Source organism: Rhinatrema bivittatum, chromosome 4 (assembly GCF_901001135.1).
Source record: "Rhinatrema bivittatum chromosome 4, aRhiBiv1.1, whole genome shotgun sequence".
Lineage (NCBI taxonomy): Eukaryota > Metazoa > Chordata > Amphibia > Gymnophiona > Rhinatrematidae > Rhinatrema > Rhinatrema bivittatum.
Window position 1 is genome coordinate 294215395 of NC_042618.1, and position 26460 is coordinate 294241854.

Sequence of the window (26460 nt, forward strand, 5' to 3'; positions counted from 1 at the left end):
ACCTTTAAGTACATTATTATCTAATTGGTTTACAATAAATCCAGTAAATTGTAATCAATTAGTGTAAGCACCTGGTTTTCTAGAACAGAACTTAAAAAGTTGATGCATTATGGCTTTTTACATATCCCTTGAAAATAAAACTTTCACTGACATCAACCACTGCCATCTGGTTTTTATGCTGATTATTTTTCATAATTCTGCTTCTCAATAAATTCTTTTTTTTTTTTTACACTTCCATTCCATTTTTGCTTTTAACATACAATTTAAATTAGCTTTAACTTAATAGTCTAACTTTCCCAATCACCAAACTAAATTGCCACTAACATATTTAACTAATAAAATTCTGTATGAAACATCAGAAAATAGTTTTACAAAAAGACTTCCTGTAAATAAAAAGTAAAAGTGGCAAGTTTTTCTCTGTTCCAAGATTTAAAATCATATAGACTCCCTTATACTGCTAGGTAGGAACACATGGTACTAAATCAGGATTTTGCAAGGCTTGGGTCATCACGTGTCGTGCTTAGGTGTTATGTATGTACTATTTTTGTGAGCCACCTTGAGCTGTGGATTTAAACGGTATAATTCTTGTAAGTAAATAAATAACTATTATGATTTACCTGTAATCGATCCTATACTTTGGCTTGGAGAAGTGCAAGACATATTGTTCCTGTGCCAATTAGGTGTTTGGGAGACGGCAGAATGGAGAAGCAAAGGAGGATAGGTTAGCACCTGCCACACAATCGCTTCAAATCACACAGAGCCAAAAGACCAGAAACAGGAAAAAGAGCAGCAAAGTCAAAAACTGCACTGGGATCAAATTCAAGCTGCAACTCAGCTCCAGGCAAAATGTACGGGGATTGAGTGGCGACGTCATGAGCTGTAACTGAGGCAACGGGTAGGGTAGTGACGCCCAGTTCTGAATGCGGGGGAGTTTGCGGCTCCCTCCACCCTCAGAAACGTTGGCTCGGGTTTCTCTTTCTGCTGCTTACGTTACTATCTCTACCCCTTTGTTCTCGTTTTCTGCACATCTCACTCAGTGTAACAGTCTGTACAGCTGTGTCTCTTCCCTTTCTTCACTGTTATCTGTCTCTCTGCTGGCAGGCTCCATTTTTATTTGGTAAGTGAATTTTAGTCTCTGCATGGAATCTTATTTTGAGAATCCAAAAAATCCATATGATGTCTATCAGAAGTGGTCTATTTTCGAAATAATACCCTAAACCTAGGGTAAATGAATTGTACTTTTGTAAAAATATTTTATGATGTTTCATACAGAATTATTGTCTTTTATTTTACAACTCTAACCAAACAGAATAAACATTTATCAGTGGGCATTTCTTCTGTGGATACTAACTTCATGCTTTAATTTGGGAAAATGATACTAAGGTAATGAGATTTTTTATTATTGGTTATAAGACTACTGGTCATTTTGAGAAAGCACAAATAGATATTTAATATATGTTAAGACAGAATAATGGATCTATTACTGTGAAAAATGAAATAGTCATAAAGTCTAGATTTTAATCCAGTAGGAGAGCTATAGCAAACTCAAATGTAACAGAAAAATATTCAGTTGACTGTCTTAATTGAAACAATTAACATATATTTTATTTTGAAATGTAAAGAGCATGCAGTGCATTAAATATAGGGTTTCTGGGTTCCCCCATTTTCAGAAAACCCTTAAGGAAAAAAAATAACAGGCTATATGATGCTTGATTGAATGAATAAAAATATATTTTGACTAATGACTTTTGGGAACAGCTGGAAAAACTACATGCTAAAGCAGTGTTTCCCAATCCTCTCCTGGAGACTCACCTGACCATTTAGGTTTTCAGGATATCTATAATGAAAAATGCTGAGATAGAGTTTTATACATTGAAGATCCAATGTATGCAAATCTATCTCATGCATATTGATTGTGGAAATCCTGAAAACCCGACTGGCTACATGTGCTTCCAGGAGAGGCTTTTGGGAAATACTGTGTTAAAAATTCAGTAGCACTTAGTTTATAATTTTGTACTACATAGCAAATACAATCACATGTCTACATTTAGCCTTCAGACCTGTGCATTTCCAGAGACCTGTACATTTCCAGGAGTCAGGCTCCTAGTTGCATTATTTTTAATAATACTTATAAAACAAGAGACACTATAAACAGGAACTATTTTATGATTTTCATAAATGAACACTGCAGTGAAGCTATCCAACCATTAGCCTATCATTGGTGGAATAAACCAGAGTAACTGTTTAATGAAAGACAGTAGGATCTAGAAAAACCAGGTTTCTAAATCCTCTTAAATTCAAAGTAGATTACTGCAGACAGCTATGTTCTTTAGACATAGATTCAATGAAAGGAGGAAAATAAGCAGTCAAACTAAAGTGACAGAAATCTCTCACTAGCTCAACTCATTACTAAATAAGGATTTCCATTAGGGTTGTGCAAGGAAAAACAAATTTTGTTTTCGGGAGGTTTTTTTCCCACGAATATCAGTTGGTGGAATGTTTGATTCATTTCATTCATGTGAAAAAAAAAATCAGACATTAAAAAAACAAACAAAATTCCCCCCAAAACCCCAAAACAAAGTTTCCTACCCACCCAGAAAAATACCATGGCCAGCATCCCCCCAGCCCTCATTTACCCTGTCCGATACGGGTCAACCAGCAAGGCCTAGCCGAGACAGCAGTAGAATGCTAGGTCCCAATGCCTGGGCCTCGGCCTAGGCTGGAATCCAGCCCGGAGGACAAGTCCCAACAGTGAGGCTTCAGCCCAGACCCAACCCGATGCTGGGTCCTTGCATCTGGGCTCAGCTCAGACCCAGGCCCAGAGGCTGGGAACTGACGCATGGGCCTGGCCTGGAGGTCGGGTCCTGATGCCTGGTCCTTGGCCTCAGGTCAGACTCAGGCCCAGAGCTCAGGCCTCAAAGCACGTCTTTTGTCCTCTTTCTTTTTCAACTGATGCCGTCCACTGGGGTTGCACTGGGTGTCGCAATTTTGATGTAGTAAATACTATTCACCACAACACCCCACTAACAATAAATTGTAATATGGGATGAAATAGGTTTCATACACAATCTGTTGCATGCCTCCATGGCCTTGCTCACAAAAATTTCTTAGATGTAATCATGAACCTACCTTCTTCCCAACCTCACTTCTTTTTTAAATTTTTCTTTGAGTTAATTATATTATGTGAGCATTATGTCTTGTGAAAATTTAAAACCCAACTTATTGTTCTACAAATATTTCATTTGAATGCAATCTGAACCAGCTTTGCGTACACCACTGCTATTTCTCAACCAGTTTAAATGTTCCCCGATTCACTTAGCTGTCAGTTTCTCCCAACATGGCCATGCTTCGAAAAGAAGATTTCTTCATCAGGGGAGTCCTTGTTTCATTTCATCTCCTCACTGTCAGGTTTCATCGCTCAATGCAAATGGCGTTTTTTTCTTCTCTGCAAACAGTTGTCCTTTTAAACTAGTCAGCAGATCTGTATTACATCAATGGAGGGTTGCTACAATTACATCATCACGTCTTAAACCAATAGCATACCTTCAGTTCAATCAACTAGTTTATATGCCACCTGTGAAAGATTACCCTTGTAGCTTGTTTTCATAATAACGATGCCCATTCTGTTTCTTCATCTAGCCCCAGAGGAGTAACAGTTTGAGTTTAAAAATCCATTGTTGCTCCCGAAAATTTAAACTCTTCTTAAAATCTCCTCCTCTGATATTTTCTTCCACCGTATCGATGATTGAACATTGAAGCTGTTCAAACTCCTGTTTCTGGTCTATGCAGTGCTCGACCATCGGGGCTTCCATAGATTTTTTTTATTGAGTCTCGATCTAGGCTCAATTAACCTGGTTTTTAATGCCCTTGAAATCCGTCCGACGTAAATCTTTGGACAGGGACATTGAATGATGTACACAACATTTTTAGAAAGACAATTTGTGTCCCTCCTTCTTTTTATCAGATAACCCGTCACTGGATCCTTCCATTCTACCCCTTCAATTGTTGTTTTACACATATCGCATTGGGCACATTTACTGTGCCGGCCCTGAATGGGTACACTGGTGATCCTGTTAGCAATGTCCGCATGTACCACCAGATCTCTAATATATGGGCCTCTTGTGGCAATAAGCGGCATCTCTTCAAATACCTTATGTAAAGAAAATATATGCCAATGCTTGCTTATCGAAGATGTAATCAAAGCTGCTGTTGTACTTTGGGGTAATATACATGTCAGCCTACTTTGGTCTTTTTTTACTCTGGTACTCCAGGAGTTGTTCCCGGTCTGCATATTTAGCCCTTTATAGACTTTGGTGATTACTTTTTTTGGGTTTGCCCTGGACCTAAATTTCTGCTTAAGCCATTGAGCTTGTTTTTCAAATTCCTCATTGGTGGAACAGATCCTCCGAAAATTGGAAGAACTGACTGACCGGCAATCCTTGTTTTAAAGAAAATGCATGGTGACTGTGGTACCGTAATAAGGTATTTCTCTCTATGGGTTTATGATACACAGTTGTGTTCAGATGTCCACCTGTCTTCAAAACTTCCTCATCCAAATAATTGATTTTCTTTAAATCCCTACTGGAAGTGAATTGTAGGTTGGGATCCACAGTATTGATCCATCGTAAAAATGTATTTAATTCCTTTTCAGTAGATGTCCATATGAAGAAGATATCATCGATGTTCCGATGCCAGTACACTATCTTCTGCCACCATTTAGACTGGTAAATGTGTTGTTCGAATTCTGCCACGTAGATGTTCGCTACAGACGGAACCAACGATGACCCCATTCATATTCATGTACTTGGTGGTAAAATTTCTCTCCAAATCTGGAATAGTTTTTTGTTAATACCAACTCCAACATTTGTATAAGAAAAGGTATAGGGATCTGATTTACTCCTCTTTCTTTTACCAACCTGTCACCACTCTTATAGCTTCCCCTTGTGGGATTTGCATATATAGGGACTGTATGTCCATAGTCACCAGCCAGTGTTCACCTTTATCCAACTGGATTGCTTTTATTTCTTTGAAGAACTGTATGGTGTCTTTCAAATAAGAGTGAGATTTCACTACTATGGGCTGTAATACCTTATCCAAAAAACCCACTGGTGGTTCCAAGACTGAATCTCGTAGAGAAACTATAGGTCTAAAAGGCAGAGGTGTCACATTCTTGTGAATTTTAGGGACTGAATATATGAGTGGGAGGCTCGGATGTTCCTTCTGATAATATCTCTTCTAGGGATGTGAATCGGGCTTCTGACAATTGAAAATATCGTACGATATTTTCAAAATCATCAGCAATCGGGGGCTCCCTGAAACCGATAGGAAAACCCCCACGAAATTGTTCATCGGGGTTCTCATCGTTTTGGGGGAGGGCGGGAAAAACGGCACACAAAAATAACCCCTAAACCCACCCCGACCCTTTAAAACTAATCCCTTAGCTTCCCCCACCCTCCCGACCCCCCAAAAAACTTTTTACAGGTACCTGGTGGTCCAGTGGGGGGTCCCAGGAGCGATCTCCCGCTCCCGGGCCGTCGGCTGCCACTAATCAAAATGGCACCGATGGCCCTTTGCCCTTACCATGTGACAGGGTATCCGTGCCATTGGCCGGCCCCTGTCACATGGAGGGAGCACTGGATGGCCAGCGCCATCTTTAAAAATGGCGCGGGCCATCCAGTGCTCCTACCATGTGACAGGGGCCGGCCAATGGCACGGATACCCTGTCACATGGTAAGGGCAAAGGCCTTGTGATCGTCACGGGGCTAAATGTAAACATGCATTCTGCATCCACAGGAACCTCCTCAACCCTCAGCAATGAGTGCAAAGCAGAATTAGGGCATTACCCTGTACAACTCACCATACAAAAAAGATATTCTGGGCCCTTAAGATGGCCGCCTGAGCAGTCACGCCGGTGAGAAGCTCCCGATTTTCTTCCTTGCTTCATTACTTTTTGAAATGCCACACACCAAAAGAAAAGCGAGGGTACGGGGAGGAGAGACTGCTTCTACCCCATTGGAATCCACTCAACCCCGCATAGGGAACTATTTCATGGCAGTACCACCATTGACGTCGGGAGAGCTGGTCACTGAGGGGATGGCCGGGGAGCGCGAGCCGTCCTCTCTGACCATAGATACATCTCTTAACCCCGTCTCCCCTACCAGACCGGCACCACCAGTTCGAGACAAGGGAGGAAGTAATTATGCGACCATGGCCCCGTCGGGGGAATCCCGAGGAGGGACAGGAACGGCTGGGCAGGGAACAACATCTGGAGGATACAACACCATGGAGCATACGACAAAGGTACAGCCCCACAGGGGTAATGGAGGAGAGGGACTGAGCTTTGCCTTAACGCTGGGGCTGTCGGGCCTGGGTAATGATGTTGGTGAAGCAATGGGAGGAGGAGGAGGGGTCCAGGATCTCCCAAAGCTGGAAAGAATACTGCAGCCTACTACTGAAATAACACTGTTTACTATTTGGGTAGCGTTACAGTCACTGGAAAAATCAATAGTGGTGCTAACTAATGAAGTAATTGATATTAAAAACCAAATTTTGCAGAACGCTAATGGACTAGTCCAACAAAACTCAAGATTGGATAATATAGAAGGACGTCTGAAAGAAGCGGAAAAGATAAAGATTAATATAATAAAAAATGATACAGAGGTGAATAAGAGACTTGAAAGAATTGAAAATAATCTGAGGGCACACAACTTAAGATTTCTGAATTTTCCAGTTCTAAGGAATATTCCCCCTTTAGATTTGTTTAAGTTGTATGTGTCACAGATTATGAAAATTCCGGAAGAAATAAGGCCGGTTGTGACTAAAGCTTATAACATAGGGATGAATAATGCATGACCTTGCTGTCCCATTTCCCAATAAACACATGAAACCTTCTGGCATTTAAATTGGCTGCAGTTTATTGTAACCACATTAACCTGAGCCCTTACAACACAACAATTAAACGACCCTAACCGCCCCTTACCCCGCCCCCCTGACTCCCGCCTTATCTCCACCACCTTGTCTCCAGTGGTGAAGTATGAATTCCCCTCCCCCAACCCCGCCTACTCCGCCTCAACCAGCGAGAGTAAGGTCGAACCGAGAACTTTGGCCCCGTAGTTCACCGGTCCTCCCATGTAGCGGCCCCTCTAGCTACAAGGGGATCTCCCCCCATCCCCCCCTTTTCCCTGCCCCCATTCCACAAACGTTTTGGGCTCGGGTTTTCTGTCAAGGAAAAGCTGCTACTAACAGCTTGCTCCCCCCACAAAAAACTGCGGCCTCTCACCACTTGCGAATAACTTGCTCCAGCCCTTCCTGTACAGAGTTATTGAAGAGGTCCAAGCCTACTTCAGACAGGTGTATGCCATCCCCACTAAATAGCCCCGTTTCCCCACCTCAAGACCACAAATGTCTAATCCAAAATCCCCCCTCCCATCCCATCCATTTGCCCAACTGCCTGCTCAGTTTTTTGACCCCGCTTTTCCAAATCATCTCATCTGTATTACATAGTCGCACGATTATCTCTGAGCATCCCAAAACTATACGTGGCCACCTTATCATCGCTTGGGAAAGATCCTTTTTCATGCAGGTAAGAAGCTCCCTGCACGATTTGTCACCTTTGTCATTTCCGCCCAAGTGAATGATTAAGATATTAGGCTCGCCCCACATCTGTATTCTCTCGGACAGGGAAGGCAGCAGGTCGTCCCAACCCATTCCCCCGTTTACTGAACCAAGAGAGACACCATCCTGCCTGATCAATGTCCAAATGCTCCCCGTACGGACGCTTCAGCGCCCTTCTCTGCACTCGATGGTTGTAAGAATGACCCACGATCCAGGCACATCCTTGGAAACGCCTTACCCCAATTCGCTGTGCAACAGAAATAAAAGAGCAACTTCAAATAATACCCCTTTCTACCCCTGGCCTCTGAAGCACTATGACATACACCGCCCTTTCGGTAAACCTTCCCCTTTGCCGCCTACTGTCGCACGTAAGATCGAAAGGCATTGGACTTCCACCGTCCCAGCCCTTTTATGCCTTCTACCGACATACCTGCCTCCGCCGCGGATGTGGCTGCTCTGATCCGAAATGAGTGTGAATTATAATCGCTGGGATCACCACCTGCCGCGCATACTGTCAAACTCGGCACCCTAGCGAACTGATAACCCGTAAGCGGGGTACCGTCCTCGTGCATCAAAAACATGGCTTCCCTGTCTAGCCGCCTGCTAATATATTGCTGTGCCTGCCTAACTGGACAAGCCAACTCGTTGGCTGCCCTCTCCAGTGTCACAAACTCACCTTTACCTGCCTGATCCGTTTTGGATCTTGGAATAAACAACTGGACCTTAAACTTGAAAATTTGCTCGCACTGCCGGGTTATGCCTCCCTTGCTCACACCGTGTCTCGATTTGGCTACCAACTCACTGATTCGCATGGCCCCAAAGAACGCCCATGTAAATGCAACTCTGAACAAAACTACTTCAAAGGGAGACCAACAAACTAGAGACAGTGTATGGACTAACAGCTCCAGATCACCATAATGCAATGGCCTCCTGCTATCTGCCTTGAACCCTACGCCCTGCATTCAACCACCCAAAATTTCTTCACCCTAAAACTGCTCATGGGAGTGGCTCTCCCTCTTAATTTCTGAAAGAAAGTGAAACCGGCCAAATGCGATCTCACTGTAGCAACGGAAATCCCCTTGTCTTTGGCCTCCAGTATAAATTGGATAATATCATGACCCGTGATCTCGCGCACTCTTCGCCCAGTGCGCCGCAAAAAACCTGCCACTGCCACTTGTCCTGCAGTGTACGCCTGCCAGGTTGCTGGCGCGACTGATCTTTGAATCAGCTCCCATTCCTCTTCCTCCCCTCGAGCCATGTCGTCGACCGAGCCTCCCTCGTCTGGGGACATTCTGCCAGAAATTATGTGAACGATCATTGGCGCTTACCCCCTCCTATCCTTCCCTAACTCCCGTCCTGCTCCTCTCTTTATTAACCCGAGCTATAACATTGCCCTGCACTATTACCTCTACTATCTAATTCATAACCTCTCCCGTCTATCGATTGTGTATTGTTTCCTCTTTTTTATTTTATATTTATCATATATATATATTTTTTGTTTGCCCTACGGGCGCTTAACCTAGCTCGTCCCTTTAACGCCAGATGCCGTACTCGCTAGGGTACACTTGGCTGCTGGGTGTGCCCCGCTGCATGATGAACACGCATGCCTAAATTTACACTCGGGGAATAAGCAAGTAGCCCTATTGAAACGCCAGCACACGTTGGACCCGCTCAGAGCACTTCTGGCCTCCTGCCCTTTTGTGGGGGGTAACGTACCCCGCGGTGCCCCTAACTTCCCGCTACCCACGGACCCTGTACTCACTATGCTTCCTACTTCTCCCTGCTCCAGTTTTCTGCTCCTGCCCCTTTATTGGTCATCTGAGTCAACCACAAGTTTATGTCTTGTGTACCCCATGACATAAACCGGTTACCGGCCATTTTTTCCCTAAATCTCTCATCTAGTTGAGCCAAGCCCAACCTTTGTAATCCTTATAAGCACCCAGGATGCTATCACGTACGCTAATAACGCCCCAAACTGGTCCGGCTAGTAATGGCTAACCACGCTGGCTAACCAGAGAGAACCTCAAATCCAGTTAATTATGTTCTTGGCTATTTTAGGTTCAGTGTAATCCCCCCCCCCCCTTCTTCTTCTTGCTCTTTCTGCGCATCTCCTTGTCACCCCGCCTGCCTGCTAATAATCGAAAAATGTTAACGTATCTCCTTTTCCTTATCCTGTGTCTTACGCGCTTTGGTACTCCCTCCCACAATTCAGTCAAAGATGCTAACGCCGGGTGACCCATGTCCTGGCTGGGGCCTGCACCTGTAGTACGGTCGAATTTTCCAGCCGCAGAGCTATCCGAGGAGGACGTAGTAGACGAGTCTGAACTATCAGTAGTGCTATCCTTGTGACTCCTCCTTCTCTTACTGCCCTTTGCCGTCATGTTCATGCTATTCCCTGCCCCTTCATTACCTTTGCTTGCTCTTCGCAGTGATCCGGACATGGGTTCTCTTGCTCCACGCTCATGTGACTCTCCCCTCTGTGTCCACCTCGCACTGAGGCCTCCCGCCTCTTGGCCCCTTCAGCCCTCTCGGCACGACAGAGCCTGCTCCTTCTCTTCCTCATGACCTGAAAACGCTGAAAACCCAGCAGCAGCATCTCGCCCCAACACGATCCTTCCCGTTGCGTGTGTACCCTCCTTAACAGACATCCTCCCTGAAACCAGGGCTAACCGGCTCTGAGGGTAGTCACCCTGGTGGGAAACTATCTGGGGGGGGATCCCTTCCTGTTCCCCAAATTGTGTCCCGTACCTGTCCCCGTGAATTCCTCGGCATTTTGCCTGGCCCCTTTTGCCCCCACGACATCCCCCATCCCCCCAGGTCTCCTGCCTCGGCCCCCATACCCAAAACATTGGCCTGCCCTAATGCCCCTACTACAGAGGACCGCCTCTTTCATGGAAGCATACGATAAACCACACTCACCGCATGCGGTCCTCTCTTCCCTTATGGTATGGTCAAAGAAACGCTGCGATTGAGCCATCGCACTCTGTTCTCGCCTTCGGCAACCTCGAGTGGCTCATCCTCCCTTGTTTTCCTCCCCAGCTCCTGAACTCCGACCTCCTCTGTTCGTGCTTAAAGACTCGGCCCTTGGCGCCATGCGTCCACGCGCCGGTTTTCGTGACTTCATTCCGCCCATCATTTTGTTCGTTGGTGCCTCGCCACGCGCCGGTAAGCATGCCTCCTCTGACCCCGACTCGCTCAAGACCAGCACTTCATCTCCGGTCTCTTGCAGGGGGGGGGGGCTGTTCGTGACTCCTTCCCCCCCCCCCTGCTGCCTGCGGGGGGGGGGGGGGAGGGTTGGGACCATCGGCACGGGCTGAGATCTACGCCCTTTTCTGGCAAGGATAGGCACAGCTCCCGCTCCAGCCCCTTTTTCTTTACCCTTGGGCATGGCCGGATAATCGTCGCTTACCGTTAAACAGATAACTTGCGACAGCAAGGACAACAAGTCTGGCCTCCTGTTCAGCTAAACTGCCCCTAGCTGAATGGCAACGAGGCTCCCTGAACAAGGGGCTTAGTTGCTGGGTTTGACGTGCCAGCCTCCTATTGGTCGACAGTTCCCGCCTAACTAGATCTAACTCCTCTCTCCCCCTCCCCCTCCCCCTGCGCTACTGCTGTCATGCATATTCCCCCATGTTATCATCGCAGCACCATACAAGCTGTTGCTGCTTTCTTTTTATCTCCCTTATATTGATCCCAATCGTGAAAACCTGGAGGAACAAATATTACCTGATTTGTCTACATTGCTTGAATCCTCACAAGAAATGGTGGTAACACAAAGGAGACCACTGTTGGTCTCCTTTGCATTCCTGATGGACAAGAATAACATATTTAAACATTACTTCAGAAGTAGTCAAGCTATGTTTTTTGGACAAAAAATATGGTGTTTCCCAGACTTGGTTAAGAGCACTCAAATAAGAAGAAAATTATTTCTCAACATGAGAGGGGAAGTATTACAAAAGGGAGCGGGGTTTAAACTTCACTTCCCTTGTAAATGTATTTTCTATCAGGAACAAAATTATGTGTTCTTTGAACCACCACAGCTTAGGGCCTTCTTGGACTCTCATCCTTACTCCTAGATTGACCCACTGCTTTAAAAGATTAGATAGGAATAAATGAGTTGGATCTTCTCAGGCTAGCCTTATACACAAAGATTGTAATATTTCCTTTTTGTTTTATATAATACCCCTTTTACCTAGGGCTCTCCTGTATTTCTTTTATTATGTTAAGTACAATTAAGCTGTTAATGAATGTTATAATTATTTTCATGCATATTGTGATTTCTTTTTTCTGTACTTTAAAACTTCAATAACAAGTGGATACTTGTCTGTATACTTAAAATGCATAAATAAAAAAAAAAAAAAAGATATTCTGGTTCTATGACATCTCAGTAAAAGCAAAACAAACTCCCTTTACTACCACGCACAATAGCCTTCCTTATGAAAAGAAAGTAATTTACCACTAATGCATATCCTATTGAAAAAACACAACAAATAAGATTGATACAAATGCCTATATGCTAGTAAAATACCTCACCTCGGTCACACACCCAGACCTGACCTTCACCAAGGACCAAAAAACCACAAATTATAAATATGAAGACAGAAACTGGAATAGAAAACCAAAAAAGCCACTTTGCATACAATGCCAACCTGGAGACATGGAAAGAGAAATATAGCACCTACCAGACTCTCAGGATTTGCAATAATGCACACAAACTAACCCGTACAAAGTTACACACTCAAACAGTAACAACCCCATCTATGAAAAGGCAACATTACAAATATTAAACCAGGCCCTAAACACTAATATACTTCCTATTAGGAAAACAGAATAAGCCAAGCTGCTATAGAGCCCCACACAGAAATAATTGTAAAGCTATACTAAAAATGATACAAAACATCTGCTGAACAGAATAACATCCAATAATTAAAAACTCATAAAAATTATTAAAACATGTCTAAATATCAAAATATTTCAAAACCGCAGACATCGCATAATACCCAATAATGAAAATGGCAGTCAATTAAGAAAAATAAACGTAAAAAGCCACCTTTACTTACCCTCTACAGCAACTCTCCTACTTATTTCCCTTCCAGGCCAATAGCACTCACCAGAAGCAGCAAGGGCTGCTGACGCTCTGTCCTCACAGTCATCTTCCTTAGTGCCCACAACCAGTCACACACACCCCACGACCAGTCTCTGTCTCTCTCTCTCTCTCTCTCTCTCTCACACACACACAAACACTCACACACACCACGACTAGTCTCAGTCTCTCTCGCACACACACACACCATGACCAGTCTCGGTCTCTCTCGCACACACACACCATGACCAGTCTCGGTCTCTCACGCACACACACACCATGACCAGTCTTGGTCTCTCTCGCACACGCACACACACACACCATGACCAGTCTTGGTCTCTCTCGCACATGCACACACACACACCATAACCAGTCTCGGTCTCTCTCGCACACACACACACCATAACCAGTCTCGGTCTCTCTCGCACACACACACACCATAACCAGTCTCGGTCTCTCTCGCACACACACACCCCATAACCAGTCTCGGTCTCTCGCGCGCACACACACACACACACACACACACACCCACACCATAAGCAGTCTCTGTCTCTCTCGCACACACACACACCCCACGACCAGTCTCGGTCTCTCTCACACTCACGCACATCCCAAGACCAGTCTGGGGCTCTCTCTCTCACACACACACACCCCACGACCAGTCTGGGTCTCTCTCACACACACACGCACCCCACGACCAGTCTCTGTCTCTCTCACACTCACATACTAGTCATCTTCCTGACCAGTCTCTCTCTCAATCACATACATGCTGTCGTATATATAAAGCTCTCAATCACACACATATGCTCTCGCACTCATTTATACCCAAGCTCTCACCCAGGCACCCATTCACACCCACACCCCATTCACACCCACACATCCAAGCTCTCACTCAGGCACCCATTCATACCCATACACCCAAGCTCTCACCCAGGCACCCACAGACACAAGCTCTCACCCAGGCACCCACTCGCACCTACAGACACATGCTCTCACCCAGGCACCCACTCGCACCCACAGACACATGCTCTCACCCAGGCACCCACAAACATATGCTCTCACCCAGGCACCAACTCGCACCCACAGACATGCTCTCACCCAGGCACCCATTCGCACCCACACCCATAAGCTCTCACCCAGGCACCCACGCGCACAAGCTCTTACCCAGGCACCCACTCGCACCCAGACACACAAGGTCTCATCCAGGCACCCACATGCACAGAAGCTCTCACCCAGGCACCCATTCACAAACACAAGCTCTCACCCAGGCACCCATTCACAAACACAAGCTCTCACCCAGGCACCCATTCTCACCCACAGACACAAGCTCTCACCCACAGACACAAGCTCTTCTTCCTTCGCTGCAGGGATGGGCTCCTGTGGCGGCCTAGCTTCATCGGGGTTTGACACTGTTGTTCCTCTCACGCCACCCCCAGGCTATGCGATGCCCCTTCTTCCTGCCTCACCGGCCAATCAGAGGCTTCCTTCCTTCTTCCTACTCCCACTGGTAGGTAGATGGGAGGAGGCTTCCGATTGGCCTGCACAGGGGCAGGAAGAATGAAGGAGGCTTCCCATTGGCCTGTGGAGGCTGGAGAAAGAGAGAAGGAAAGTACAACTGGGGCAGTGGGACACCGGGAGCTGCGACACCTGCCGGTGCTTGGCGACACACCTGCTGGTACTTTGCGACACACTGGTGTGTCGCAACACACCGGTTGAAAATTGCTGGCTTAGAGGGTTTGAATGGCTAAGTCCTTTTAAATATGGACTTCAAAATGCCTAAACTCTAAAAGTTGCATTTGTCTCTCTGCTATCAGTATGTTGTGAAACTCCCACGTTGTGTGTGTTTCCTTAAGCGAAGGAAGGGGAGAACAGCAGAGGATCCTTGTATTAAGGGAAAGGATAATCCCTTACTTGTACATGGTGTTCCCTGATTGTTATCTTCCTCACAGCCTTCTCACAGAGGGCACCAAAATTGTTGTGGGCATTTCCCACTAATGGAATAAGCAATGAATATTGACAGTTGTCAAAGAGAAATTTATTAGTAAGATATATCTCACAGAGCTCTGCACAACCTCATAGCAGAGTAAGGCACATTCAGAGCCCACTCTTCTGAAGCTGTGCAATAAATTATATATGTCCCTTCCTCCAAAACTACACACCAATGGATTACTTTCTTTGTAAGCATAACGTTTTTCAATTGGTTAGTACCATCTTATCTCACATATGATATGGCATTCTTGTAAGTCATGATATCTTGCAAGTTGAGCCCAGAAGGCAGTAGTGAAACTTAATGCTGACCTTTGAAATACTTTGGATTTCTAGCTGACCTCAAGCATAGTTTAGCATTCCAACAGGCTTGGCTATTTTCACAGGTCTGATCAGTTCAATCTTGTTATGCTACTGTTATCTTTCTGCTTCATCACCATCAGCAACTTGTCCATCTCCACCCCCTCAAAGCACCCTTACAGTGGGGTGAAAGAGGGTGGCAGGGGGAGATAAGAGAGAGTAACAGAGAGTTGAGTATATGTGTGTGTGTCGGGGGGGGGGGAGAGAGGAAGGAAAAACTAATCCATGCCAGTCTGGCCAAGAGAAGAGAAAATCTTCCCCCTTTACCATTTTGACCTTCCTACCTCTTGCCCCCAAACTAAACAGGCAACTTTTATGTGTGAACAAATCTTACACATTGATTTCAAATTAGCCTTAGTCTTCTACATGTGACTGGACCCCCAGTCCATCACTATATGTCTTAGTTCCATTTCCCTTTTCTAATCTTGAGCTATCCATCCCCTCTTGCCCTCCTCCCATCTAGGAGAGCCGGGATTGGTTACTCAGGTATTTTATAACCAGCCATTGTCTGACTGAGATGTGCTAGAGTCAGTGCAGAGCAGACACCAGCGAGACAAGATGTAGATTTTTCCCTGGTGAGGTCTCCCTGCCTCACCAGTGTCCTTTTGGAGGGGGATTCACTGTGCACAGCCTGCAGTAGATTCTAGATATTTAGTTACAGTAAGGATATCTTGTTGGCCTGGATCCTTTTGGAACCAGTGAGCCCATTCACCCCCTTAATGAGGCAAGCACCTGTGACAGGCTTGGCTGTGTGAGGTGCATGAAGGCTGGAAGAACTCTACCACAGAAGGGATTGCATTTCACTCTGTTCCTGTGATAAAGATCATCCTTGCTGGCTGGATTCAAAGTAAATGGGCTGAAGACCAGTGAGTCCATTCCCTCCATGAACGTGGCAAGCACAAGTGACAGCAGAAGTCCTGACTAGAAAGATTTTGTAGAAGAAAGTATAACTCTTGTTTGTGAGGAGGATTTTTTGGCCACCTAACTTCACTGGGAACTTGGCTGGGTCAGCAGGTTCCCACCCTAAGACTTTTCTACTCAAGGAGTACTTTTCAGAACATCTAAAGGAATCAAGGGAGATCAAGGAGACCCTATCTGGATCTGCAACATCATGGGACCAGTATACAGGGCTGGGTGATTGGGAAGATACTGGACTGAAAGCTAGGATTTTTCTATGCTAGAAGGGGACCCCTGACCTAAGAATCCTGGTTAAGCTGCTGGGAGAGCTTTGAGTACACAATTTACATCACCATGGGAAGCTCAGCTAGTGTGCTGAAATAAAAGGACACCTGACCACAGTGAAACTCAAAACTGTACAAGAATCAACTTTAACTGCACAAGTATTTAAAGATGGACTTAATTTTGCCTTAAATTGATCAGCAAATTATTAACACCCAGTTCCTGATTATGCCTGTTCTTTCTCAGCATCTCCTTCCCAGATATGCCACAGCTACAACACACAAGGGGGACACTAAAGTTTTCTTACTGTCTGGGCCATAGACGAGAGTTTCCTCCCATAAAAAGAATTCCCCCAGTGATTAAGAGTCAAGCTGGGAAGGAGTCAGCTAGCCAGAGCAGCCCCAGAGGTTATAAATGTGATTGTGTGCCCTTGGGTCTAAACACCGCAGGAAAGGGTTACATACAGATCAGAGTAAAACAAAGAAGAGCCATTCTGAACCCTAATACAGGCCCTCTGCTCCTGTATTCCTCTATCACACATTCTCTTCCTGTCATGCATGGAACAGGAGCTGATGGGGAGGCTAGAGTGGTAGAACAGAGTGAAGCAAAGAGCTACTCTGGTCCCTAATCCAGTCCCTCTCTTCCTGTTTTCCCCTTCCCTTCTATCCTGCAGGGAAGAGGAGGGGACAGGTTGAACCTGAATTGGATAAGAGTTCAGATTTTATCTGCATATTTCTGTTTATAACATTTAGTCACTTATTCAGTATTCAATGTGGATTTTTCAGTCTTCTTGTATGTTACCAACATGAGGTACTCTGTGTAATTTCTGTACAGGCTAGCTTTTCAGTTTTCATAATAGGAGATATATTGCTGCTAATAAATTTGGATATTTGGTCCACTTTTCCAAATAATGCTCAAGGTGGCTTAGAACATTTTTAGAATTCAGATATTTTAATTCCCTTCCTCTAAGAACTTACAAGCTAAAGTGGGCACCCGAGGCAATAGGAGATAAAGCGACTTGCCCAAAGTTAAAAGAAATGTCATGAGATTTTAATCCTGGTTTCCTGGTTTTCAGCCCATTGCTTTAAAAACTAGGCCACTCCTTTTATCTGCTGAGAATAGTAATGCTATTCGAGTACCTAGTGTAATTCTTGCATTGCTGCCTTGTCATACATACAGTTGCTGCTGTTGGAGTTCTCGGAGTTAGTTCTGTTTTGATATAGTAAAGGTAACATTTTTACTATACTGATTTTCCAACAAGATTAAAGTGGTGACAAGTTCAAAAGAATGTGACAGACAGGGCCAGCTCTTCCATTAGAACAATACTGTAAAAAAAACATAATTGCTATGTATCACTACAACCTAATAAAAAGTGGAGTACCCAATTGCAACCATGCTACATGAATCTGATAAAATTGGGGTCCAAATAAATTACAATGAACATAAGAACATAAGAAATTGCCATGCTGGGTCAGACCAAGGGTCCATCAAGCCCAGCATCCTGTTTCCACAGAGGCCAAAACCAGGCCACAAGAACCTGGCAATTACCCAAACACTAAGACGAACCCATGCTACTGATGCAATTAATAGCAGTGGCTATTCCCTAAGTATAATTTATTAATAGCCATTAATGGACTTCATCTCCAAGAACTTATCCAAACCTTTTTTGAACCCAGCTACACTAACTGCAAAACACAGTTCCAAGTGCAGGTCCCCAGAGGCAGGCAGAGCTCCAGAGTCTCAATGTGTGGATGACACACCGGTGCAAGGAAGAGGGATTCAATTTTGTAAGGAATTGGGGAACCTTTTGGGGAAGGGGGGGAGTCTTTTCTGAAGGGATAGGCTCCTCCTTAACTAGGGTGGAACCAGGCTATAGTGTGCTTTTAAAAAGGAGATAGAGCAGCTTTTAAACTAGAACAAAGGAGAAAGCTGACAGTCTCTCAGTAGTGCATGGTTTGGAGAAAGGTATCTGCAAAGGATATTAATGAAGTGGGAGAGTTAGGGCATCCCAACAGTGAGGTTCCAATAAAAGCAAAAGTAGTCCATGTGCCTATAAGTAAAGAATCACCTGAGCTAAAGGATTCCAAATTATCCCTGTCAACTGAAAAACAGGCTGTTAATACAAACAAAAAACACACTTTGAAATGTCTGTATGCCAATGCCAGAAGTCTAAGAAAATGGGAGAGTTAGAGTGTAGAGCAGTGAATGATAACAGACTTAATTGGCATATCAGACATGGTGGAAGAAGGATAACCAATGGGATAGTGCGATACCTGGATACAAATTATATTGCGGTGATAGGGAGGAGCAACTTGGTGGTGGACTCTATGCCATGTCTAAAATGATATGGAGTCCAACAGGATAAGGATCCTGCAAGAGACTAAATGCACAACAGAAACTTTATGGATAGAAATTCCAGGTGTGTCAGGGAAGAGTATAGTGATAGACGTATGCTACTGTCCACTTGGCAAAAATGGTGAGATGGACAATGAAATGCTAAGAGGAATTAGGGAAGTTAACCAAATTGGAGGTGCAGTAATAATGCAAGATTACAATTACCCCAATTTTGACTGGGTAAATGTAACAGGACATGCTAGAGAGATAAAGTTCCTGGATGGAATAAATAACAGCTTTATGGAGCAATTGGGTGAGGAACAGATGAGAGAGGGAACTATTTTAGATCTAATTCTTAGTGGAGCACAGGATTTGGTGAGAGAGATAACTGTGGTGGGGCCACTTGGCAATAGTGATCATATCATGATCAAATTTGAATTGACTAGAAGGGGAAAATAAATAAATCCAGTTCTAGCACTAAACTTTCAAGGGGGGAACTGATAAAATGAAAATAGATAAAACTGAAAGTTGTAGCTACAAAGGTTAAGAGTGTACAACAGGCATGGACATTTAAAAAAAAACAAAAAAAAAAATTAGAAGCACTGTCCAGATATATTCCACACATTAAGAAAAGTGGAAGGCCAAACAATTGCCAGTATGGTTAGAAGGTTAGGTGAAAGAAGCTATTTTAGTCCAAAGATCTTCCTTCAAAAGTTGGAAAAAGGATCCATCTGAAGAAAATAGGAAAAAGCATAAACATTGGCAAGTTAAATTTAAAACATTGGTAAGACAGGCTAAAAGAGAATTTGAACAGAAGTTGGTTGTAGAGGCAAAAACTCATAACAAAAGCATTTTAAAACATATCTGAAGCAGGAAACCTGTGAGGGAGTTGGTTGAACCGTTAGATGAGCGAGGGTTAAAAGGGCACTTAGGGAAGATAAGGCCATCACGGAAAGACTAAATTAATTCTTTGCTTTGGTGTTTACTGAGGAGGAGGTTGGGGAGATAACTGTTCCAGAGAGTGTTTTCAAAGGCGCCAATTCAGCTGACCCAAATCATGGTGAACTTGGAAGATGTAGTAGGCCAGATTGACAAACTGAAGAATAGCAAATCACCTTGACCACATGGTATACATCCCAGAGTTCTGAAAGAACTCAAAAATGAAATTTCAGACTATTACAAGTAGTTTGTAACCTATCATTAAAATCATTGGTTGTTCCTGAAGACTGGAAGGTGGCCAATGTAACCCCAATACATAAAAAGGGCTCCAAAGTTGATCTGGGAAACTATAGATCGGTGAGTCTGACTTCAGTGGCAGGAAAAATTGAGGGAACTATTATAGAATAAAATCACAGACATATAGATAGACTGATCTAATGGGATACAGCCAGCATGGATTTACTCAAGGGAAATCTTGCCTCACAAATCTGTTACTTTTTTTTTTTTTTGGAAGGGATGAATAAGCATGTGGATAAAGGTGAACAGGTGGATGTGGTGCATTTTGATTTTGAGAAGGTTTTTGACAATATCCCTCATGAGAGCTTCTAAGAAAACCAAAGAATCATGGGATAGGAGGCAGTGTCCTTTTGTGGATTGCAAACTGGTTAAAAGACAGGAAACACTAGGATTTAAATGGTCTTTTTTCACAGTGGGGAAAAAGTAAACAGTGGTATCTGTACTTGGAGCAGTGCTTTTTATATTGAAATTGTCAGCTTAGTGTACTGTGGCAGTAATAGCAAGCAATGTTAAGGAATGGAAAATAAAACAGAGGATGTCATCATATCTCTGTGTTACTCAGTGGTTAGATCACACCTTGAATACTGTGTGCAACTGATCGCTGCTTCTAAAAAAAATATATAGTTGTGCTGGAGAAAGTACAGAGAAGGGCAACCAAAATGATAAAGGGCATGGAAAGGATCCCCTATGAGAAAAGACTAATGAGGATAGGACTGTTCAGCTTGGAGAAGAGATAGCTAAGGGGGGATATGATAGAGGTCTGCAGACTCATGAAAGGACTTTAACCAGTAAGTGTGAAACAGTTATTTAGTCTTTCAGATAATACAGGGACTAGGGGGCACTCCATTAAAAGCACATTTAAAAGAAATCTGAATTTTTTTACTCAATGCACATTTAACCTCTGGAATTTGTTGCTAGAGGAAGTGAATAAGGCAGCTAGTGTAGCTGGGTTTAAAAAAGGTTTCGATAAGTTCTTGGAGAAGTCCATAAACTGTTATTAATCAATAGGGTATAGTCACTGCTTGCTGCTGGCATTAGTATCATGGGATTTATTTAATGTTTGGGTACTTGCCAGGTACTTGTCACTTGGGTTGGCCACTGTTGGAGACAGGATATTGGGCTTGATGGATCCTTGGTCTGACCCAGTATGGCATATCTCATGGAGGTGCTGCCATATTGTTGAATGTTAAGGATGCATAGAAAAAGGAACTCCTGAAGAAGACAATCCAATTTGTTAAATACGATCCATGTCAGTTCCAGAAGTGGTTTATTAACACGTTTATAGTCCTGTTGTACTGCTGTTACAAAACAATAAAAATTGTTTCAAACTAACACGTTTATTGAGCGAGCTGAGTGACGTAAAATTTCCTTCTATACAAGTTCTTCAGTTTTATAAGAGTAATATCTATTTAAAATAATAGAAAAATACACTACTATCTTGTCTGGTAAATGATTATGATTGGTATGTGGTCTCTCAAAGTGGTTGAAGCCCATTGTGGACCAGAGACAACGAGATTAACAATGCATGCAATTCCAATGTTCTGAAACCAGTCACAAAACCATTTAAGTGAATTTTTTGTTATATTTATAGTTAGGGTTACTGCATTTTTACTTTATAATTTTTTTGCACCCTAATTTTTTATCATATTTGTAAAACATAATTGGAGATAAGCATTTTCCCTTTTGAATCTTGAGTACTTTTAGGATGATACATTTTCAAAAAAAGCATTTTGCCTAGGTAAATTGCTATTCATCTGCATAAATGGATTTTGAAAATGATCCTTGGGTCCGTAGGATCATCATGATTGTTAAGTTTATCAAAATTTCAGGCAAGGGGATGGTCTATGGGCCTGAAAGATAATTTGGGGGGGGGGGGGATGCAAAGTTATAGGTTTGCCTAGGATGCCCAATACATTTGCACAAACTGGAATTTGTCTGACTGGAAGGGCATTTCAAGGCTCATAATGTTAGAACCAGTTCACTATCAATGGCCCATCTAAGACCAGCCTTTAAGGAAGAGACTTTCAAGGCTGTGATGTGATGATCTCCCTTGAGGCTAGAGCTTAGGGTGGCTTACCTGAGTACTGGGCCACTAGCATAAGGCTTATACCTGTGGGTGTGGCAGTCGCATCTTACTAGGCTGTGGGTTTTGATCACATCCAGTTCTCTAGCCCTTGAGAGAAACGACAGTCCAAGGGATACCATCATTCCCTAGCCTTTCTTCACTGTTTTCTTCCAGTTCTATGTAGAGACCTTGTGTAGGGCTATGGGCCAGACCTCGCCATATTCCTCTCCTGTGTCTTGTCTGGTGAGGCCCCAGGAGTGCCCTTCTCCTCCAGAGTTTTCCTGCTTAAGAAAAGAATTACTCAATGTAAAATTCAGTTAGAGTTCAGCACCAATAGATGTTTCCAAACAATGAGTTTTTTGTTGTTTTTTTTCTCCAGGTACAAAAAGACACTCCACATGCAAGTTCCTCAATTTTTTCCTCTTTCAGAGGGTCTTACATTTTTCCCCAAGGCAGGAATTACAATTCACGTGATTAGCCTTTGCAATAAAACAAAATAAACCCAATGTCACTTTTCCAGCTCTTCAGGGTTAGTACAATAATTATTCATTCAATTGCTGAAGGTGCCATTAGCCCAGCTCACAGGGAACGCCAGCATTCATCCCAATCTTCTACCAGGCTTCTTAGAGACACTCATGGCTCAGGCATTCTAGCAATGCAGACTGCTACTGTTGGCATAACTCCCCCAAAATTTCTGTAATTATAAAGCAGTAAACCAAGGTACCCAGCAGCATTCAGCTGGGCAATGATTCCTCTATTCCACTACTGACCAAGTGATGAATCAGAAATCTAAGTACTTCTATAGTAAACTTGGGCTTTCCAGTAACCTTTCTTCCTTAGTTTACAAGGAGTGTACAATTCAGTTTAATGCATAACTCAGGCCAACCCTTTGCAGCAGTTCTAAATCAAAATATAGAAAATCTTTTAGTGGTTTTCTGGCTTACCGCTACCTCCTCTTACTGGATTGGCTTGCAGAGGAGCATGCAGCTGAGTCCTGCACAGCTCAACAGTCCTTTATAGCCATTTTTTTTTTTTTTTTTTAAATCCCACAAAGAAACAGTTTTTACTAAGGCTCCAGCTTTTCCAGCGGCTTGTTTCTTTCCCCCTCACTGGCGAGTGTGTACCGTGACAAGTACAATTCAGGGCAGTCTCAAGCCAGAGTTTTAAACAAACCAAATAAACCACCTTTGGAAATACTCTGGCTTTCCTACAGTTTCCTGCTTTGCCTCCCTTAATTGGTCTGCAGATGAGTATCTAGTGCAGCATAAGCACTATTTGAGACAGTCTCTTTTTCTCAATTTGGGGTTTTAAACGAAAGAAAAACTTCCCAAAAACTTTAGCTTTTACTATTCTTTTCTTAGTACTTCAGCTTAAAGTAGGCACTCCTTTTGAAGGTGGATGTTATAATGCCTCTGAATCTCTCTCTATGGTGATCTACTCAGTGGTTAGATCACACCTTGAATACTGTGTGCAACTGATCGCTGCTTCTCAAAAAATATATAGTTGCACTGGAGAAAGTTCAGAGAAGGGTGACCAAAATGATAAAGGGCATGGAATGGCTTCTCTATGAGGAAAAGCTAAAAAGGTTAGGGCTGTTCAGCTTGGAGAAGAGATGGCTGAGGGGGGGATATGATAGAGGACTATAAAATCATGAAAGGGTAAATATGAATGTTTGTGTGCCCCTTCGTGCGTGCCTGAAGTGACGCAACCTGAAGCAAATAAATTCGAATCACAGCGATAACCAAGCACATCACAAAACGGACCCGGTTCGCCCCATTGAAACTATCACTGGACGAGGAAACCACCGAAGTCAGAGAACTTCAAAACACAAGCAAAGAGAAGAAAAAAACCTTATCTATCCCAAGATAAGTAACAATTCTCCTGTACTCTCTTCCTGTCTATCAGTCTGCTATTATCAAACGTTAATCCCTATTTTAAAAAATCCCACTGATAAATGACCTGCTAGAGGAACTAAATCCCACAATCTTCTGCATTACTGAAATATGGTTGAAAGATTGTCATAATGTCCTCCTAAACCAAATTGACCACCCCAACTATGATATCTTTCACTTCCTCAGACACAAATGAAAAGGTGGAAGTCTCTTAATTTGCAAAAAAGAACTTAAACCATAGAAAGCTGAGATAACGAGGCCCAACGAGGTTGCTATACTAAAATCTCCATTTCCACATATTGGAACACTCCAAAAATACTGCTCACCTCTAATTGAAAATTTTACTAAAGTATTTCTGGCCCCAGAATTAATCCTAATCGTAGGAGACTTTAACCTTCATGAGGACAGCAGACCAAAAACTACAGCACGTGAAATCTTTCTAGATACTATGGAAGCCATGGTCACAATTTAAAAACAAACATACCCATAAAGCAGGATACATCCTAGACCTAATTTTCGCCAATCACAATAACTGCGTAATCTATTCTTCTCATAGAATATTGCCTTGCTCTGATTACCAGCTAATATAGGCAGAAGTAACTCCTCACCACTCATCAAATAAACGCACATAATAATGTACCGAAAAAAGCTAGAACCTGAAACACTCAAAGAAACTATTAAAAATAAAATATCTGAGTTTGACAATGATAATGCCTCCTCAGCCTTTGACCTCTGGGATAAAATCAATGACACAGCGGATACCCTATGCCCAATCCAAAAAAAAAGTTCCGAAATGAAGGCATCACAACTAAACAAAATAAACCTTGGTATAATGAAGAGCTAAGACATACTAAACAAACATGGAGAAAATCTGAAAAGCAATGGAGGAAATACCATTCTACAGAATCCCAAGAAAAATACAGATCCCTGTTAACTAAATATCATGTTAACTAAAAAATCAACAAAGCAAAAAAAGAATACTATGCAAAACAGATTCACGGAGTAATATTTAATTCAAAACTACTCTTTGAAACAGTGAAAAACCTAATCAAGGATCCATCCTCCTCCATCTCAAATAACGACTTTACAAAGAACTCATGCAATGAATATGCTAATTTGTTATTAAACAAAATCAATACACTTAAATCACAATTCTCCACCAGCATACCAACAAAAGAGCCAGAAGAAAAACTTGACTAAGTGAAATGGAACGTATTCGACCCAGTATCTAAACTTGAAATATCCAAATCTTCACTAAAATGAAACCTGTGGAGACCAAGATAGCCGCCATATAGTGAGTACGCGAACATCTCAGCTCCGGTCGACTGCAATTTCCAAACCTTGGTGTGACTTACCTTTTTTTCATTTTCGTCTGAATTATAATGCCTTACACAAAATGAAAAGCCAAGGTGAGAGAAATTACTTCGACACCAGTTTCTGACTCAAGGCAGCCTCGGATAAAGGCAATGTTCACGAGACCCATGCAATCTTTGCCGGTGGGAGGAGCCACTGGGGATTTCGGTGAGGAGCAGACGCCGAGCACCATGGCTGATGAAACATCCCTCAGCCCTGGTGCGCCGACGACCCCTGAACCACTGTCTGGAGTCCTGGGGAGACTGGATATGTCAGCTATATTGCTAGAGAAATCATTGGCCTCGTTAAATTTTGGAGCCCAGAGAAGAGCTGAGGAAAATCCAAGCTCTTCGGAGAACCCGGATATGCAGGGTTTCAAGGGTCCAGTAGCAGAGGCACAGCACCGAGATGTTGTTGGAGAGGGCCCGATGGAAGTAGGAAAAGATGATCAAGATATAAGAGTTATTTGCAACCCTCCGTTGATTAGGCCTCAAAAATTAACATTGGATGAAATGTGGAATGTGTTATCTTCGATGGATAAATCCATAAATATATTGACAGCTATGATGAAGGAAAGAATATGTAAGACTCAGAGTTTGAACAATAAAGTAATAAAGTTGGAAACATCTTTAAAAGCAATTGAGGAAAAAGTAGAAGGTGTGGAGGCAGTTCAAGGCAACCTTATAAGATCTGAAAAATTTCATTTGAGTAAAATGGAAAGTATTGAGAATCAGTTGAGAAGGTCGAATCTGAGGATATTGAATTTCCCAAAGATAAAAATGATTTCCCTTAGTGACTTATTTAAAAGTTACATGGTGAACATTTTGAAAATTTCTGAACAGGCATTACCCGCAATTTAAAAAATATACTGTTTACCTCAGTTTAGAAGAGAAGAAAAGATTCAACAGCAAGAGCAACTTCCAGATTTGTCTGGGGACTTAACAGCTATTTTGGAGATGTCAAAGGAGATGGCTAAAGAATCTAGAGCTATACTATTAGTCCAGTTTACTTTCGCTTCTGAAAGAGATTCTGTATTAAGAATGTTTTTTCGTCATCAGATGCAGAATTTTTATGGTCAGCAGGTTCGTGTATTTCTGGACATAGCAAGAAATACACAACAATGAATCATATTTATGTATTTATTTATTTGAGGTTTTTTATATACCGACATGATGTTACTAAACAAATGTTGGTATATAAAAAACCTCAAATAAATAAATACATAAATATGATTCATTGTTGTCAAAGCCTTGTAGAACGGGGTCCGTTAAAGAAATGAGTTGGTTTGGGTATAGTATATTTTTTACTTCTAGGTGATTCTCTGAGAGAGAACTGCTTTTTCAAGGACTTTTGCGACA

The 26460-nt window shown here is 43.0% G+C and overlaps 1 protein-coding gene across 1 annotated transcript in view; it reads left to right on the forward strand.

Annotated features, from left to right (window-relative positions):
* Positions 1-920: 920 nt before the first annotated feature.
* SCG5 (secretogranin V) overlaps positions 921-26460 on the forward strand; it is a 195037-nt gene continuing 169497 nt past the window's right edge. The window contains exon 1 of the mRNA XM_029600202.1: positions 921-1117. The gene's annotated coding sequence lies outside the window, so the exon portion shown is untranslated. The remainder of the gene's footprint in view (positions 1118-26460) is intronic.